We start from the raw sequence: 19034 nt of genomic DNA, 5'->3' as shown, positions 1-19034 counted from the left end.
AACCCTAAGAACTTTATCACAATTAAGGCAGTTAGAAGGAGTGTACTTAGACAGAGAGAGTGGGGGTGCCTATTATGTTGAGATGATCTCAAAAGAAAAATAGAAAGGTGAGAAAGAGAGATGCGTCGGGAGATGAGAATTGGGAAAGGAAGAATTATCTCACATAGGTTGGTTGGTTGGCTGTTGTCCTTTGTTCTGGAAGATGACCAAAATGACATCATTATGTTAGGGTCAAGGTACAGTGTGTCTGATTGTGGCTGATCAGACCAATACGAATTCAGAAGGCTCTACCACAGGTCAGGCACTAATAGTCCATATGAATATTTGGAGTGGAGATGTCTTTAAATTTGTGCATCTCATATCTTTTGAGCTACTGCAATTCTGCTTTGTTTAGAGAGCTCAACGCCTTCTTTGATGTAGGCACACCATGCTGGATTGTCCTGTGCCAGTGTCTCTCATGTCTCACAATTGATAACAAAATTCTTCCAAGAGACCTTGAGAGTATCCTTATAGTGCTTCCTCTGACCTCCATGTGAGCGCCTGTCTTGTGTGCATTCTCCATAAAAATATTCCTTTAGGGAAATGTACTTTTGGTATTTGAATAATGTGGCCAGCCCATCTGAGTTGCACTCTCTGTAGTACAGTTTGAATGCTTGGCAGTTCAGCTCAAGAAAAGACTTCAGTGTCCAGTACCTTATCTTGACAGGTGAGCTTCAGATTTTTCCTAAGACAATTCAAGTGGAAGTAATTAAGTTTCCTGGAATGGTACTAGTATACTGTCCAGATTTCACAGGCATACAACAATAAGGTCAGTACAATGGCTCGGTAGATCTTCAGTTTGGTAGACAGTCTAACACCTTTTCTCTCCCACACTTCCTTTCAGTAAATTATTTAACTTGAAAAGGCTACAAGCAAAGACTAAAGTGGAGGGAAAATTGATGTATGACTTTTCGTTTACAGCTGATTGTGCACTCAATGCAGACTCTGAGACTGAGATGCCACAAAGTATGGATCAATTTGCCACTGCCTGTGCCAATTTTGGCCTAACAATTAACACCAAGAAAATAGGGGTTCTCCAATAGCCAGTGTCACACCATCCTTATGTGGAAACATCAGTTACAGCAAATGGAGAAATTCTGACTCCTGTAGATAAAGTTCACTTACTTTGGCGGTATGTTTTCCAAGGACATACACATAGATGATGAGATTGATGCACACATTGCCAGAACTTGCTCAATATGTCACATAAAAGAGGTACACAAAGAAACATTTTTATAATGGAGGGGAAATAGTGGGGGTGGGTAATGTCTGAACCTCATTTTCCCTTGTACTGGTGCAAAGAGAAAAGAAAAAAATACATATACACATACACAGTTGAGTATAGAAATTCATCTTACCCAAAGTAGGAGGGGAAGGGGATAAAAGAAAGGGGAACTGATAAGAGGGAAGGCAGATTAAGGGAAACAGTGGCCAGCAGCAAAACAGTCTTTTGAGGAGGGGTCAGGGTAAAAACAAAGGGAAGGAAGAAAATAGGATGGAGAGAAATACATAGTTAGCAATCATAACTGTGAATACAAATGGGGTGAATTTACCCACAAAATGGAAGTAGATAGCAGGATGGATTAGAAATCAGGTAGAAATATGTTGCTTACAAGAGACACACTTGAAACAGAAAGCCACATGTAGAGTTAAAATAAATGTCTGGAGAAGAATCTATTATGCTTCAGTTTAAGTAAAAAAGGCAGGGGTAGCAATCATGATCTCAAAGAAAAAGCAAAAATAGGCCAAGTTAAAAAAGAAAATTAGGGAAACTACATTTTGCCAAAAGGTACCATAGACTATGAAGTAATATTAAACATACATGAACTAAATGGCATTTCTTGAAGGAAATGTTAAATTAATTATAGAAGGAAACAGATAGTACAACTATACTAGTGGAGGACTTCAATTTACCCCTCTCAGATCTAGATAAATCTAACCATGAAAAAAAATAACAAAGAAGTTAAGGAGTTAAATAGAATTTTAGAAAAGTTAGATATGATAGACCTCTGAAGTTTACTGAATAAGAAAAGAAAGGAATATACCTTCTTCTCAAATATATATGGCACCTTCACAAAAATTAACCATATATTAGGTCATAAAAACCTCACAACCAAATGTAGAAAAGCAGAAATATAAAATGAACTCTTTTCAGACCATAATTCAACAAAAATTACATTCAATGAAGCGGTATGGAAGCATAGATTAAAAAATTAACTGGAAGCTGAATAATCTAATGATAAAGAATGAGCAGGTCAAAAAACAAATCACGGAAATAATCAATAATTTCATTAAAGATAATGACAAAAATGAAACAACATACCAAAATTTGTGGGATGCAGCCAAAGCAGTACTTAGGGGAAGTTTGTATCTCTAAATACTTAAATCAATAAAAGAAAGAAAGCAGATCAATGAATTAGCCATGTAACTAAAAAAACTAATTAAAACAATTAACAACTTTAGCAGACTTGCAGGATATAAAATAAACCCATATAAATCATCAGCATTTCTATATAGCATCAACAAAACCCAGCAGTAAGAGATAGAAAGATATAATGCACTTAAAATAATTGTAGACAGTATAAAATACTTGGGAATCTATCTGCCAAGACATGCAATGGAATTATATGAACACAATTACAAAACATTTTTCACAGAAATACAAATCTGAGCAATTGGAAAAATATAATTGCTAATGGGTAGGCTAAGACAATATAACAAAAATTACAATATTCTCTAAATTAATATACCTATTAGTGCCATAGCAAATAAAATACCATGGGTAATTTTGATCACCTGAAGTTAAAAAATTTTGGCACAAACAAAACTAATGAAGCCAAAATTAGAAAGAAAGCAGGAAACGGGGAAATAAATTTTACAGCCAGTTTCTTTTATAAAAGTCTCATTTGACAAATATATAGGAAACAGGTCTTTTTTTTTAATGAATGGCTAAGTTTCTGTCATCCTGTATTTATACAGCTGATTTTTTAAATCTAAGTGTAGAACTTTATATTTATTCCTATTAAATTTCATCTTTTTCATCCACTAAAATGTGGAGGAAAGTATACCCACATGAAAACATCGATCTTTCAAAGTACTGAAGAAGTAAATTTTACCTTTTCAGAAGTCTCGATTGAAATTACTTAGGGTTCTTGAGTACAGGTACTTAAGGCATTATGTGAAAAAGAAGAGCCAAAATTAATAACACACCCTTCAAAGAAAGGCAAAACACTCAGTGATTTGGTCAAATTGCTTTATTTATTTCAATCAAAATATGCACTATAATCCTGTTATTTTACATAATTTGTTTAATCACCTGATTCCTTTTTTTTTTTTGGTGAGGCAACTGGGGTTAAGTGACTTGCCCAGGGTCACACAGGTAGTAAGTGTCATGTGTCTGAGGGCAGTTTTGAACTCAGGTCCTCCTGACTCCAAGGCTGGACCTCTATTCACTGCACCACCTAGCTGCTCCTTCACTTGATTCCTTAACAGAAAAATGAAAGCCTTACTCTGATTCCCACATCACACAATGGAAATGATCCAAGTTCCTTGAGATATACAATAGGGAATGCCTAGCTCAACATCTTAAACTACTCAGAATAATATTACCATCCTTAGGACAGTATCTCATGATATAGCTTCTTCTCAAGTCTCTGATCGTTACCATTTGAGGCTTTGCTTTTGCTCTGACTCAATCTCTACTAAAGCACTGACCATTCTGTCATGATCAAAATGGCATCTTGAGCTTGGTATGGTCTACTTTCAAGGGGAACTTCACCAATAAACTCTTTGCTGATGTGATAGCGGCCAAATTCATATAAATCTATGAATATACTGAAGTCACACTTTAGTGTTTAAGTTTCAGTATATCTTAGCCTTAGTCACTTTTCCATCCCCCAAACAATCCTCTTCCCCCCTCCCCCCAGCCATCCCTCACCCCATAAGCTCTTGGAGAGAAATTGACCATGTTGGTTTTTATCTTTGTATCTGATGTGAGCAAACTTAGACCTCTGACAATAGGCATACAATCTAGAGGCCTAGCACATAGTAGATATTAAAATAATAAATAACATTAATAAAGCAGTTTAAAGGTTTTCATTGTGTGAGATAACATTGAAAATATTATCATTCCCATATTCAGAAATGAGAAAACTGAAGCCAAGAGGAATTAAGTAACCATCTCAAGGTCACAAAGGTGGAAATGTCCCAACTCCAAGTCCTGTACTTTCCCCTCTTATACCTAAACAAGGGCCAATTATATAAGATCATAAACCTAGATGTAGAAGGAACCTCAGAAGTCATCCGTCCAACCTTCCATTTTATAGATAGGAAATAGAGTCCTATGAGACAAAATTACTTTCCCAAAGTTACACAGATAGGAAGGAGAAGAGCCCAATTGGAGTCTAGGTCCTCTCAGTACTCTTTCCCCATACGAGCAATCATTGGTATCTATTCTTATGGCTGCGCTTACAAAACAGAATTAACCATACACTTTAAAAAATATGAATGTCTTATTTATAATTATGTCAAACACTGACTGAGTTGTTTGGAAACATTAGCATTTCAGATCTCTTCTAGCTATATTTAACGTATTTTCCACCTTATTTTTGAATGAGGAAAGGTTAGATGATAAATTTCCCTTTTTCTGCAGGGATAACATTAACCAATTATTCAGAGCCTGTCACTTTTGTTCCCCTGCCCCATCCTGAACCTATCATTTCATTGGTGGAGGGAATTCCCAATGAGAAACATGCCTCTACCAACTGGTAGTCTTGGAGGGTTGACTTAGGCATTATATGGTAAAATGACATGTAAAGGGTCATATTTGTCAAAATTTTTTATACTAGGGTCTTCCCTGAATCTGAAGCTGGCTCTCTATCTACTATGTCAGGTTGCCTATCCAGTCTGTTTATAACATTAGGGCCTTTTCTTACAGATAAATCCTTTGAGTCACTAATTCTTGAGTAGTTGTGGTCTGCTGACACCTAGTGCCAATGCACCAACATAGCACTGATGAAAAGCGCAGTGACTGTTAACGTAGCCTACAAAATACTGGCTTGCAGAACTTGGTTTCAAAAGGATTATTTTTCATTACTTTTAGATACTCATACACTAACTGAAGGGATGTGGAAAAGTAAGTTTTTCCTTATCATTCTAGGATTAACATATGAAACCTATATGAGCCAAGAAATGATGGTAATTTTTACATATTGCTGGTTTATTTAAATGTATTACTTATGTATTCATTAATAAATTATGAAAATACCTGGTGTTTGCTCATGAATATATTGAGCTTTGGTGCTGAAATGAACGGTATGTTGTTGATTAAAATAAGCTGTGGGAAATATACCCAGAGAAAAAAACATGTTACATGTCATATAAAATTAAACTCCAAGAGTTGGGGTTTTAAGACTTTCCAATAATTGCTAATATGGTGGATAAAACATTGAATTTGAAACCTGGAGACCTCGATTCCCATCCTGGCTCTTCCTACCCATGAGGCCTTGGAAAAGTCACTTAACCTGTTAGATATGGTGAAAGACCTTTGATTTCACTGGTAGAGGGAAGCCCCAAGCAAAGAAACTCCCTCTACAAGTGCAGGTTGGCAAATTCTCTGTAATTTATAGTCTTAGAGCAGTGAGAGGTTAAATGATTGCCAAGGGTCACATAGTCAGCAGGTATCAGAAGCGAGGCTTGAACCTAGGCCTCCCTGGCTTTGAGGATTGCTCATTCACCATGCCTGCCTCCCTCTCATTTCCTTTTTTTTCCCTTTCTAATCATGTCTAAGTATGTGTCACCATGTCATAATGGCAACACCAACAACAAACATCGAGAGGCAGCATGGTGCAATAGAAAAATGCTAGGAGAAATTTAAATTTGTATCCTGGCTCTGACTACTTAATTTACTAAGTTGTGTAATTCTGGCAAATCATTTAACCTGAGTCTTGGTTTTCTCATTTATAAAATGTGGGGAATGCTACTTAAAATTCCCCTCCCACGTACTACATATTCTAAAGTAACATGAGTTATTATTTATGAAGTGTGTGGTAGGGCTCCTTATAGTATGTTGTTTAAGAACCAAAGTCAACATATACAAAGATAAAAATTGTCATAGTCTGTGCCCTCTGAAAACTTGTTTTCTACTGGAGTGCTAGGGCTAAGACATTGAAACTTAAAACATTGGACAACACATGCATACCCTATATAACACTGCCCTGACCAACATGTCTTCACAATAGTTATTAATATATTGTTTGTTGTTATTATTAATAAATTAGAACCAAACCTTACCATAAAGTCACGAAACATAGTTATAACATTGAGGCCATTCCTACTCCTCACTGCAACACTCTTTCATCTAATGTCATATTGTTTCAAGCCTAATCAATGTAATTAGTTGGGGTTACCCTATGTTTCTTTCAACAGTACAATCATTCATTCATCAGAGATTAAATTATGCTTGCAGAAGAACCCAATTAGTGGTTAGTCCCATCTGCATCTTAAACTCAACATGTTCAGAACAGAAATTGCTCTCCCCACCCCACCCCCACCTGCCTCTCCTTCAGACTTCCTGTTTCTTTTGGAGGGATCACTAACCTTACAGTCGCTGAGGTTCACTTTGAAAAGTGTCTTTGATCTTTTCTCTCCTTATTCACTCACCCAATGCCAAGAATGATCAATTCTACTTCCACTCCATTGATCCCATTTGTTCCCTTCTCTCGATTCAGATAGCCACCATCCTAATTTAGACACTCTTACCTCTCACCCAGATTGTTACTTCTTCTTGTTCTGCAGTTGTTGCCTGACTCTTCATGACCCTGTGGACCACAGCATGCCAATGCTGTCCATAGGGTTTTCTTGGCAAAGATACTGGAGTGGTTTGCCATTTCCTTCTCCAGTGGGTTTACAACAGCCTACTACTAGATTTCTAGCTTCTCCTCTTTCCACTCTATCCTCTACACGGCTGTCAAAACCATTTTCCTAAAACACAGCTCTTACTATGTCACCTCCTCACGCTACTCCCCCTACCCCACAGAATGTTCAGTGACTTTCAATTGCCTATAGGATATAACACCACCTCCTCATCTTGATGTTATACTCATTACAATTGAACTCTAACCTTTCCAGACTTATTTCCCATTCATCCCTTTCCCACATTCAAAATACCTTCAAATTGGCCTACTTGGACCACACTCCCCATGCAGCATATCATATCCACTTCTGTGCCTTTGTGTGACAATATACAGTACTTCCTCCTCATCTCTGCCATGGAGAACCTCTAGCTTCCTTCATTACCCAGCACATGTATCCCTTCTTATGAGAAATCTTTCCTGAGATTCCTATGTTAAAGCTCTTTCCTTTCAAAAATGTTCTTGTATTTACTTATCGGTTATTTATTTGTACTGCTTAGAACAGGAGCTCTTAACCTGTGGTCCATGAACTTTGTATGTGTGTATCTGTCACACACACACCATGCTTCTTTTCTATGCATCTTATTTTATGCATTTAAAAATGTTATTCTGAGAAGGGGTACTTTCATTTCACCAGATTAAGGAGTGCATGACATAAAATTGGTAACAATTCCCTGACCTAGAAGGATGTAAGCTCCTTGAAGGAAAGGACATTTTAACTTCTGTCTTTGTATTCCAAGTACCTAACACAGTGATATCCTTATAAATGCATGATTGGGTAGCATTTTTGATATACCACCTGTGATGAGTAAATCCTTCTTGGAGTACAAGCTCTGATGTCTGGAGTAGAGAAAGACAGGTGAGCCCACCTCAGTGCATTCCCTTATATCTACCCCTTCCCCTTGTCCTAGGCTTTGGGCCTCACTCAAATATTAAATACATACACATGCATATGCATACACATATATGAAATCTAGGAGAGTGATTGCTCAGATTAAGATTATAAATATCTCTTTTCCTTTTCATTTCTCTTGTTTAATCACCTTGAGCTGACTTAGAAGGCAGTTGCAGATGGCACCACCTGTTTTGGGGAGAGTTCATTGCTCAGTTGCATCCCACTAAAGGCAGGTGCTTGCCTCCATAATGGGTTCTGGACATTTTTCCAGACTCTGTTGGTTGCCAATTTCCATCACCTACAGAACAATATATAAAGAAATGTCAGTGGTCACTATTATATATTTGCTATAACACTAAAATAAACAATGGCAAAGAAATGGACAGAAATTGCAGTGGGGAAAGGGGAACACTTGTGGATACCTGCTGACTGGATTCAACCAGTTGCCACTTAAACCAGACTTTTTTCTGTGTTAATTCCTTCCACTTGCAGAGAAGTAAAGCACAATTCCAAAGGAGTGATACAATTAAAAGCAACTGCCTTCTCCTGAATGGTGGGAGCAAGACTCTGTCTTTGGTCAGCAAGGATCATCCCACCCAGCCTGATCCACTAGGCTCAGTAGTCTCTGGTCATTCTTTTCTAGCAGCAGCTGAATTGTTAACCTGGGTGGTGGCCCAATGCTTTAGCAATTGCCTCTTCTTTCAGTCTTTGAAGAAAAGATCAGAGAAGCATGAATTTCATGCTGAGTAACTCTACAAATTCCTAATGAATACAAGATGGAGATGACTCAACTTTTTACCCCCTTAGTGTACACTGTCTCCACTTTCTTTCCATGGACTTTCTCTCAGAACTCTATGTACAGTCCTAGAAGCCTACACAAATTTCACTGACCCAGTGGCCTTGAATCCTGAGAAAATGTCTCAGTCTCTCTGGTTACTCTGGTTACTGGCCCTGATGCAGGGCCAGATTCTGATACAGGTTTAAAACTGATTGATTGACAGAATAGTATCTTGTACATAGCACGCACTTAATATTTGCTCAATTTAATTGAATCCATAGAGGCCATGTCCTATCTAAACTTTGTCCTTTGGATATCAGGCACTCAGGAAACGTTTGTTGAATGGAAATGAAATAAGATAATGGCAATGACAAAAATGGCAATTGCCCAAGTTTCAATGTTACTGAAGCTTGATTTTTTTTAATTAAATTTTTTTCAATTAAAAAGTGGTTTTTTTCCCTTTCTGCCTCCACACTACCTTCCCCCCACACATACACTGAAAAAAAAAAAAGGAAAAGAAAACCCTTCTAACAAATAGGCATAGCTAAGCAAAACAAATTCCCACACTGGTTATGTCCAAAAAATCTGTTTCATTCTGTATCACTTCTATAAGAAAGTAGGTAATATATCTTCATCCTGGCTCCTGTGGAATCATGGTTGTACTGATTATAGTTCTTAAGCCCTCTAAAGTTGTCCATTTTTACAATGTTCATGTTATTGTACGGATAGTTCTTCAGGCTCTTTTCCCTCTACCCTGAATCAATTCATACAAACTTTCTCAGTTTTCTCTCAAATTCTGTCTTTCATCCTTACAGCATAATAGTATTTCATTACATTCACATATCATAATTTGTGTAACAATTCCCTAATAAAACACCCCTTTGGTCTCCAATTTTTAGCTACTATGAAAAGAATTGTTATTATTTTTGTACATATGGCTGTTTTTCCCTCTTTCTTCAGTCTCTGTGGGTTATAGGGCCAGTAGTGGTATAGCTAGGTCAAAGGATATGCACAGTTTAGTAACTTTTTTGGAATAGTCCCCAACTGTTGTCCAAAATGACTGCACTAATTCACTAGGAAGAGAATAAGTATTTACATAGTGCCTACTATGTGTCAGGAACTGTGCTAAGCACATTAAAATATCTCATTTGAGACTTACAACCCTTCAAGGTCAGTGCTGTTATTATCCCTATTTTACAGTTGAAGAAACTGAGGCAAACAGAGATTAAGGGACTTGCCCAGGATCACATAGCTAAGAAGTGTCTGAGGCTGGATTTGAACTTGGGTCTTTCTGACTCCAGGTCCAGCACACCACCAACTGCCACAGCTTTATCAACAATGTATCAAAGTGACTGTTTTTCCTCAGCACTAAAACAATTATCATTTCCCCCTTGATTCTGTCAATATAATGGATGTTAGGCAGAACCTCAGAGTTGCTTTAAACTGCATTTCTCTAATTACTAGTGATCTGGAGCATTTCCCCATATAGCTATAGATAGCTTGGATTTTTTTCCCTTTAAAACTGACTGTTCATATCCTTTTTAACATTTCTCAGTTGCAAAATGGCTCTTACTCTTATAAATTTGAACCGTTTCCTTATATGCCTCGCAAATGTGACCTTTACCAGAGAAACTTGCTGTAAAGATTTTTTTTTCTTTTCTATTAACTGTTTCCTTTTTACTCTTAGCTACCTTGGTTTTGTTTGTGCAAAACTTTTAAAATTCTATGTAATCAAAATTGTCCATTTCATCTTCAGTGATCCTTTCTATCCCTTGTTTGATTGTGAACTCTTCCCCTATCCATAAATCCAAAAGGTAATTTCTTTTTTTTCACTCTAATTTGTTTATTATGTCACCTTTTATATCCAAGTCATGTATTCATTTGGAGCATTTAGTGTAAGGTGTTGTTCTAAACATAACTTCTGCCAGACTGTTATTCACTTTTCTTAGTAATTTTTGTCAAATAATGAGTTTTACCCCAGTAACTAGGTCTTTGGATTTATTGAAGACTAGATTACTAGTTTTGTTTGCTGAAACTTGAGTTTTGTATAGTGAGAGGTAGTCCTCCCAGGACAACTTCCTTCTGCTTAGAATTTTCCTAGGTGATCCCCAAATCAGGGACCACTGATTAGAATGTAAATTGGAAGGGATCTCAAAGGTCACTACTCCAACTAATACCTAAACAGGAACCATTTCTATGACATCCCTGACAAGGGGATGAACACAGAAATGCCTGTTTCTTCTTGGAAACTTCCAGTGAGGGGGAACTCACTACCTCCTGAGATGGTCCATTTCACTTGTGCATAATTCTAACTGTTAAAAAGTTTTTCACTTGAAGCACAGTCAAGATGGTAGAGTGATAGGAAGCAATGTAATGAGCTCCTCTGCACAAATTCTTCCTAACAGTTCTAGAAAATGGACAAGACCAAATCCTGACAGGGAAATGCAGAAAAAAGTCATGTGAGACCTTGTCCAGCCCAGCTCAGCATAGGGAGATAGGCAGGGAGATTTGTGGGCACTGGAGATGGGCTCAGGCAAGAAGCATGCTGCATTGTGATATACACAAAGCACTCTAGCATCCAGTGAGAGACTACACCAGGGCAAGAGGTGATCTCAGATCCATATCCCAGGCCCACACTAGGGACCTATGATTAGGAAAACTGCCACCTAGAAGCTTTGTCTCTCACTACTCAGTCCCAGGTCACAGTTCTTGGACAGAGTAAAAGGGAATATGCACATGGCAGTGATGTTCCAGGGTAGGGAGGCCCTGGACAGTGTTTGGAGAAAGGAAAAAGTTCAGAAGCTAGCTGTAGAGCAGCAGTGGTGTGGCTCAGACCTCAGGTGTAAAGAAAAGTTTCACTTCTAACTTCTAGCCCAGTTTGCAGAAGAATAACCAAAGAGGACATCCCAGACTAAAGAAGAACCTGTAATTCTACTGCTCTGAGCCAACAGAGCTTTTAGTTGGCTGATAAGGGCAAGTCCAGCAGCAGTCTACTCTTGCCCAGACCCAAACCCAGGTCAGAAACTTGCAGAGCTCAGACCATGGGGGCAGCATCAACTTTGCTCTAAATCAGGTCACTATAGGAACACTGAAAGCTTGTAGATCCCCAGACTGTCACTGAGATCCTGGAATAATACAACATTCAATACTCCAAGAAAGCTGCAACAGCACCACTCTAGACCTTCCCCCTAGAAGAACCTAGCCCTGAACGTTAAATTCAAAATCAGGAAGAAGGCTGGAAGAATGAGCAAACAAAAAAGTGAGCCATTATGGTAGCAGAGACACTCAAGACATAAATACAGGAGAGAAGTGATGAAACAAGAGTTTAAAAATGTTTTTATAAATGGAGTGAAGAGGAAAAATGGAAAAGAAATGGAAACTATGGAAGAAAAAATTGGAAAGGGAAGATAAGCAATGAAATTAGCTGGCCAATTCAACTCAACTCTAAAAACTAAGTCAACATTTATTAAGTACCTATTCTGGTCAAGTGCTATGTTAGCTGCAAACTGAAAACAGTTCCTGTTCAATGGGTTGAAGTTCTCCTCAGAAGATACATTTTAAAAGATAAGTATAATCTTGGTGGGGGGTATTCTGAGAACAATGATACTGTGGGGTTCAGGAAAAGATTCACAGAGAAGCCCAAGCTGAGTCGAAGGAATAAAAGGATTCTGAGAAGCAGAGATAACGAATACCAAGTATAGGAGATAATATATGCAAAGGTTTGGAGTCAGGAAATGGAGTATTGAGAGAACATCTAGTATTCTGGTTTGGATGAAACAGAACTTCTGAAGATTAGTATGAAATAAGGCTGTAAAGTCGGCAGAGATAGATTGTGAAGGATTTTAAACTGGAAGGGACTAGAATTTGTATTTTATCCTAGAATCATTCTGTGGGGAACCCCGGCAGGTTTCTGAACATGGGAATATCATGGTCAGATCTCCAAAGTCATCCAATTGGAGTTGCATAGTAAACATTAAGTGATATAGAACTGGAGGTCAGAAGAAAGAAATTAGAGATACGTGTGTGGGTGTGTGTGTGTATATACCTGCATATTATACGTGTGTGTGTGTGTGTGTGTGTGTGTATACACACACATATGGAGAAAGAGAGGGAGTGAGAGCTGGGAATCTCACATGCATAAAAATGATGGTTGTCTTCAAAAGAAATAGGGAACTGTGAAGGAGATAGGGAAGAATGTGATGAGTTTTGTTTGGACACGGATTTGAGATGATAGGACATAAAAAGCAGATTTAGGAAGAGAGAAAGGAGGTTATAATAAGAGAAATTTCAGAGTTCAAAATCATGGAGGTGGCACAGGTATGGGTGAACAAAAGAGTCAACATATGGTCATCTCTGTGGGTAGTTGTTGTGAAGATACACACCATGGGAATTAAGGAGGCTGATTAATTGAATGTCAGGAGCATTTGAGGAAACATCAACATGTACACAGAAGTCTCCAAGTATGAGGGCAAGGGTTGGGATGGAAAGACTGTGAACTAGATATTCAATACCTTAGAAAATGAAGGAAAGTGACCTGAAGGCTGGTAAGAAGATTGATTAGAACCAGACTTTTAGACAAATGGAGTGAACCCCAAAGGACAGATTGTTGAATGATGGTGATGGAGAATCTGGAAGAGGTGATAGGGAGCAAGGAACATGCATCCTTCATCTGCCTGTCTAATACATCTAGGGATACCAGAGGAGTAATTAGTACTGACGAGGATGACCAAGAGAGAGCTAGATTTATGAGAACACAAAAAGATAGAAAGAATTTAAGAAGAGATCTAGAATAGAGCCAAGTTTTATACTAATAGAACTGAAGTTCCAGAGGGCAGTGGAGTAAAGTGACTGGAGCATGGTAGGATTTAGCTGGACGGGGATGAGATACTGGGAGAAGTAGGTATGAATCTGCTAAACATCAAACCAAGTACCTGTTCTTCCAGCATCCTGTGATTATAGAGGGCAGCATTAGCCTGGCTCTTCCCTCTATGAATACCAGGTCAAAAGATAGAGTTGTTCAGCAGGTTTGCATGCAATGAGTGTTTAGCCTTGCAGGACTACCAAACTTTATGCTTTACTAACATAGCCTTCAATAACTGATAGCTACCTTCACGTTGTCATGTGACAGTGGAGTAGAACTTTAGTGAATGACTTAGCATAGCTTGCCCAGGTATTACAGATATATAATGAACCAGGCCCAGAATTGAACAGGATGAGTTCATTTGGGAACCTATGTGACACTTTTAATGGTACCTGGCTGCCCATTTCTGATAAAGCCCAACTCTTTAATACCAGTGTTCTCCTGGTGATCCACCGTGGCTGCCAATCACAGGATCTCAGAAAAATCAGAATTGCAAGTAAACCTAAGGATAATGGAAAGATGTGGGGATGTTGTAAAATGTGGGCTGTAGCACATGTCTGATGAAGATTTGCATGAGAAAAGTAGAATGAAAGATGTTGTTTGGGTGAGTTGCAATGTCATTAAAGATAAATATATATGAAGGAAGGCCTGTTATGTAGGGAGAAGGGACAATAGATAGCCTGCATGTTCCATTGGCATACACAAAATATGAAAAGAACCCAAAGAAGTCTTCCAATGTATTGGGTGGATCTTTCTGCAAGACTTTGGCTTAATTTCCTGTCCCTAGTCTACTTTACTTCTCTCTCATATCTTTTCTTCTGTTCCTCAGTCTTTTTCCCTTAATTGGCCATGAATTGAAAATGAAGCATATTCATTATTCATTGGATATACCATATAAAATTTTGTGTTCCTCATTCTTAATTATAAAAGCTTATGAATGGAAAGTTTTACATTTTTTCTGAAAAACACAAAAACCAATTAAATAAAATTGTTAAGTTCCCTTTTTAACTCACTGGGTCTTGGATTGACTCCCCCCCCCCCCCCCCCAAATCAATGGCTCACAAAAGAAAATAGGGGCCTATCATGCATTGAGAAATTCAATTCAATTGTTAGACATGATCCCTAGTTAAAGAATGCAGGATACCAGGGTTCAAGTGCTTACTGTATTATATAAAGTTGGGTCACTATGAGCAAATCACTTAGTCTTTTTAAGTTTCAACCTCCTTATATGTGAAATAGATAAATAAACTAGGGATACTACTACTTGATCTCACAGGTTGTTGTAGCATGGTTTGTTCATGGTTCTTGAAGAGGACCATGATATCAGGAAGATGATAACATGACTTGCAAATGAATTGGATTTGAGTGAGGGAGGGCTGTGCAAAGTCACCAGCTTCATTTTCTCTTCAAGAGCCATCTGGGTCCAGTGGCCAGATATTGATCAGGATAACTGAAGATGGACCAGGGTGCAATGGGAGATATTGGCCTTTTACAGCTAAGGTCTTTCTGAGGTCTTGCTTTTCGTGAGGCAATGCCCTTTCAGTGGCCTGTTTAAGAAGTAAGTTAAAGGATAGCTCCTTTAATTTAAAAAAAAAAAAAATCAAATTGGAAGGCCAAGACCCTCAGGGTTGCTGGCCAAAAGAGAAACAATTACTATTTACATTCACTCTGAGCCAGGAGGGTCCAAAAAGTAACCATTAAGTGGTGGTGCTTGGGCAGGTACCTATTGTCCAGTCAATGAGAGCCTGAGGAAATTGGGTTTAAGGCCTGGTGTTTCAGAAAGAAATCTAGCCAGCACACCCCAAGATAACTAACTAGGTAGGATTCAGCCATCAAAATTTACCTTCCTTTGGGCAGAACACCCTCAGGTAAGGGCATGATACCCCATGTATGGAGGGGAGAGGAGAGATGTGAAAAAAGTGCTTTGAAAACTATGAAGTGCTATATCAATGTGAACTTTTTATTTAAAAAAAAATTGTTGCATATCTGTATGGAAGATATATTGCTAGGGGAAGGACACCTATTGGCCTCAAGATACTGGATTGTTAGTCCCGTACTTTACAGCAGCCCAGATCACTGGTCCTTCCTTCTGGGGCAACTGGCCCAAACCAGCCCACTTAGATCACCTAATCAGCCGACTTGATAGTCCTTTTGCTATTGCACCTGGTCCACCCCAGACTACTTACCATTCCTTAATCCTATCCATATGCTTTCACTGTCCCGTTTGTAGATAAGCATCAGTCTCATCTCCATAAGTTGCAGATTACTTAAGATTCTCACCCACACTACAGGCAGTGTAATAAGCCTAGTCACTTGACTGGAAGAAGGTTTAAGTGTATGAATTCATTCCAGGCCGACACTGCCCTGACATTTCGAGATTCCCAGCAACCCCAAACTATATCACCAGAACTGACATTTACTCGGATATATCCCTCTCCCCCACCTCCTTGCCTCATCACTAGTAGGGAGAGAACATTTCCTCTGATTTTGAGATTCAAAAATGAATCTTGTTGGAATCCTTTCTCCCTCTCTTCTTCCTTTCACCAAATAGCTGCATAGCTCAGGGGTCAAGGTGACTGGGCACTGCTCTGGCCTGGTAACCATGGCAAAGCACTCTGGCCTCAGCCTGGCAGCTAGACTGGCTGACTGGATCAACCTTTAGACCAGGGAAGCAAACCAAGACCAGCTCTCCCAAAACTTCATTTAATATGTGGGAGGGGAGAGGAGAAAAGAAAGAGGGTTGCTTACCCTTAGGGCCCAATCTGTTCTTAATTAGCCTGTTTTGTATGGCATCTCTTCATTTCAGAACATACTATACAATTCATTTTCACTATGATCTCTCTCTTTTTTTTTTTTTCAGAATACACTTCCTCCAAGAAGCATTTTTGGATTTGATTCCAGATTAGACCTTACCTGGCTCATTACTTCTATTATTTCTAGGTTTATCTTCCTGATTATAACATATGTATGCTAGAAATTAAGAAAATGTGTTGTTGTGCTGGATTACCAAGAGATTGCTGGAAACACAGAACTGTTTTAGCTTAGTTTTCCTGTTTACAGAACAGGGATGATGGCTTCTAAGAGCCTGGCTAACTCTGAGGTTCTTGGATGCTGTGAGTAAGATATGACATTATCTACCCTACTAGGATGCTGTGAAGGTTTTTGATAATTCATGTAATGGAACTTAGGAAGAAGTACTAAATAAAAGTCTGATATTCTTAGTGCTTCAGGGACTTAGGCAAGCAGTAAAGCTGATTAAATAGTGGGAAAGGGGGCTGCAATAATAAGTATTCTTTCAAGAGCAATGTGATGATTTATTTTTGTCTAGAGAGGACCCGGAACTTTTAAATGTTATTTTAAAAAATTAGATAAAATATGATTATCTAAAAATTACATTTTTCAAACTTATATGTTGTATGCATATTGTATATTAACATGTACATAAAGACTATTGCATATGATACATTGTATATGTGCATATATATGAGGTAGCGTATTATATACATATATATGTAAACCTGAAAAAGTCGGTTTTAGACAATCATATTTTCTTACCTTTATAATATTCAGAAATTCCAAGTCCTCTCTAAACAAAAGTAAATAATCAAATTGCTCTTGAAAGAATATTTATTATTACAACACCCTTTCCCATTTTTAATCAGCTTTACTACTTGTCTAAGGTTTGATTAAATACTATATGCAAAGTGCTTTTAGAGTCTTAAAATGCTATGTTAGCATTTGATTACATATGAGCAATCATATTACTGTACATACTATTGTGATGCTTTTTAAAAAATACATATGAACGCCACAACTGCTTAGAAACAGGATTGATCTAAATTGAACCATTTAACAAGCATTTAGTAAATGCCTACTATATGCCAGGCATTGTGAGAGAGACATCCTTACTCTGCAGAAAACACAGAGTTGAATTAATTCTCAGCAATTAGTTTTGGAAGAATTTATTTAACTTGGCAAGGTTTGGCTATGGAGCCATTACATTATCACTTCAATTGCTTGCATTTGAAAATGAATTCTATGACAGTAAGTGAAATAGTATAACTGTATTAAAAAAAAAAGATAACTTGGGCTTTAAAAAAAGAGAAGAAGAATTAAGAGACAACAGGGATCGTTTTGCTTTTGTGATCTACAAGCCACTTTTCTTTTTTGGCTAAATTAGTTGACAACTATTGGAAGTGAATCAACACCAAGATCCTGGTGGGGGGAACAACCTAACTGCCTTCCAGAGCACTCATTTCATAACATTCATGTGACTAGCGTCAAAGCAGCTAATAGGACGGGCAGCTTCCTTGGCAGCCTCTGAAGCTCACATGACCTCAAGCTCAGTACTTTCTGTCTACATTTTGTGCGAAGTCTTACAGAAATGTTCAGGCGGTTTATCTAAGTCTCCAGAAAGCAACATCAGCATTTCCATGAAGATAAACTTTGTTCCAGAAAAGTGAAGAGTGCTGATGACAGCACAGTTTGTATGCCATATAGATATGTGTGTACATACACACACACCCCCAACCACACGGGGGGGGGGGGAGAGAGAGAGAGAGAGAGAGATTGTGATTTATCAAGGTCCATTAGGAGGTGCGTGGAGGGGAACGTGGTAGGATTAAGTGTGGCAGTCCAGGTTAATGGCAGGTCATAAAAATAACTCTTGAAAGGTAAACAAACACTGCACCTGGAGAGAGAGAGGCACGACCGGCTGATTGTAGTCAGTCGGATTCTCTTCCCAGGAGCAGGTGGTGGCCCGGGCTGCCCCCCTTCCCCTGGCAGCCCACGCCTTCCCTAGTCCCAGATGACTCAGCTCTCTTGACCTTTACGTTGTGAGCAGCAAAGATGAATCGGAAAAGAGAAACTGAACTCATTTCCCGGAGTGACAGTTCCTAGCTAGAAAGGCTGCCTCCAGAGTCCCCGCCTTGACTGGGAGGAGGGGCGAGGAGGGAAGAGCACAGAGGCTGAAAAGACCAGGGAGGAATCCCCTGAGGCCATGGGGAATCCGAAACCTTTCCTTTCTTCCCCATCCCCCGCAAACACCCATTGGTCCTCACCTCCTGCCAACCTCCCCACCCAGTACTTCCCTGCATGCTCATTTCCCAAAAGCTCTCTCTACTTCCATCAACCCATCCACCCACTTAAAGGTGCTATGAACACAAGCGACTTGCTTTCTGTTGCCCGGCATGCAACACCGGGTCCTCACCGGCACCCTTCCTTCTCCCAATCTTGCGAAGCGGCAGGGAAGTGCAACAGGTACCACCGTAGGGCAACCTAGGAAATGTGGTCCCTCGCTGGCTCAAGGTTGCGCCTTCAGGCGGGCCAAGGAGCGGCGCGAGACTACAACTCCCGGTAGGCAAAGCGAACCATCTTGTTTTTCCTCTGTATTACCATAGTTTTTTACTTTCCCCTTCCTCTTCTTCCTTCGCTGGGGCCCTGAGCCGCACTGCCTCACGGCACTCGTAGTCCCGACCCGGCCCAAGCCTTCATTATCCCGAGGCCAGACGCACAAGCTGGTAGACTCTAATTCCCAGGGGGCAGAGCGAA

The 19034-nt window shown here is 39.1% G+C and overlaps 1 long non-coding RNA gene across 1 annotated transcript; it reads right to left on the bottom strand.

The window, feature by feature from the left end:
* Nucleotides 1-2395: 2395 nt before the first annotated feature.
* Nucleotides 2396-18855, bottom strand: LOC114054321. Its single transcript, XR_003570452.1, has 4 exons — nucleotides 18694-18855; nucleotides 7994-8143; nucleotides 3156-3204; nucleotides 2396-2419 (listed from the first exon to the last, which is right to left on the bottom strand). It is a non-coding gene; the product is annotated as an uncharacterized LOC114054321 (long non-coding RNA).
* Nucleotides 18856-19034: the final 179 nt, after the last annotated feature.

Source organism: Vombatus ursinus, unplaced genomic scaffold (genome assembly GCF_900497805.2).
Source record: "Vombatus ursinus unplaced genomic scaffold, bare-nosed wombat genome assembly UNPS02014812.1, whole genome shotgun sequence".
NCBI classification, from domain to species: Eukaryota; Metazoa; Chordata; class Mammalia; order Diprotodontia; family Vombatidae; genus Vombatus; species Vombatus ursinus.
The sequence above is the reverse complement of the archived record's forward strand: the minus strand, read 5'-3'. Positions and strand labels throughout refer to the sequence as shown.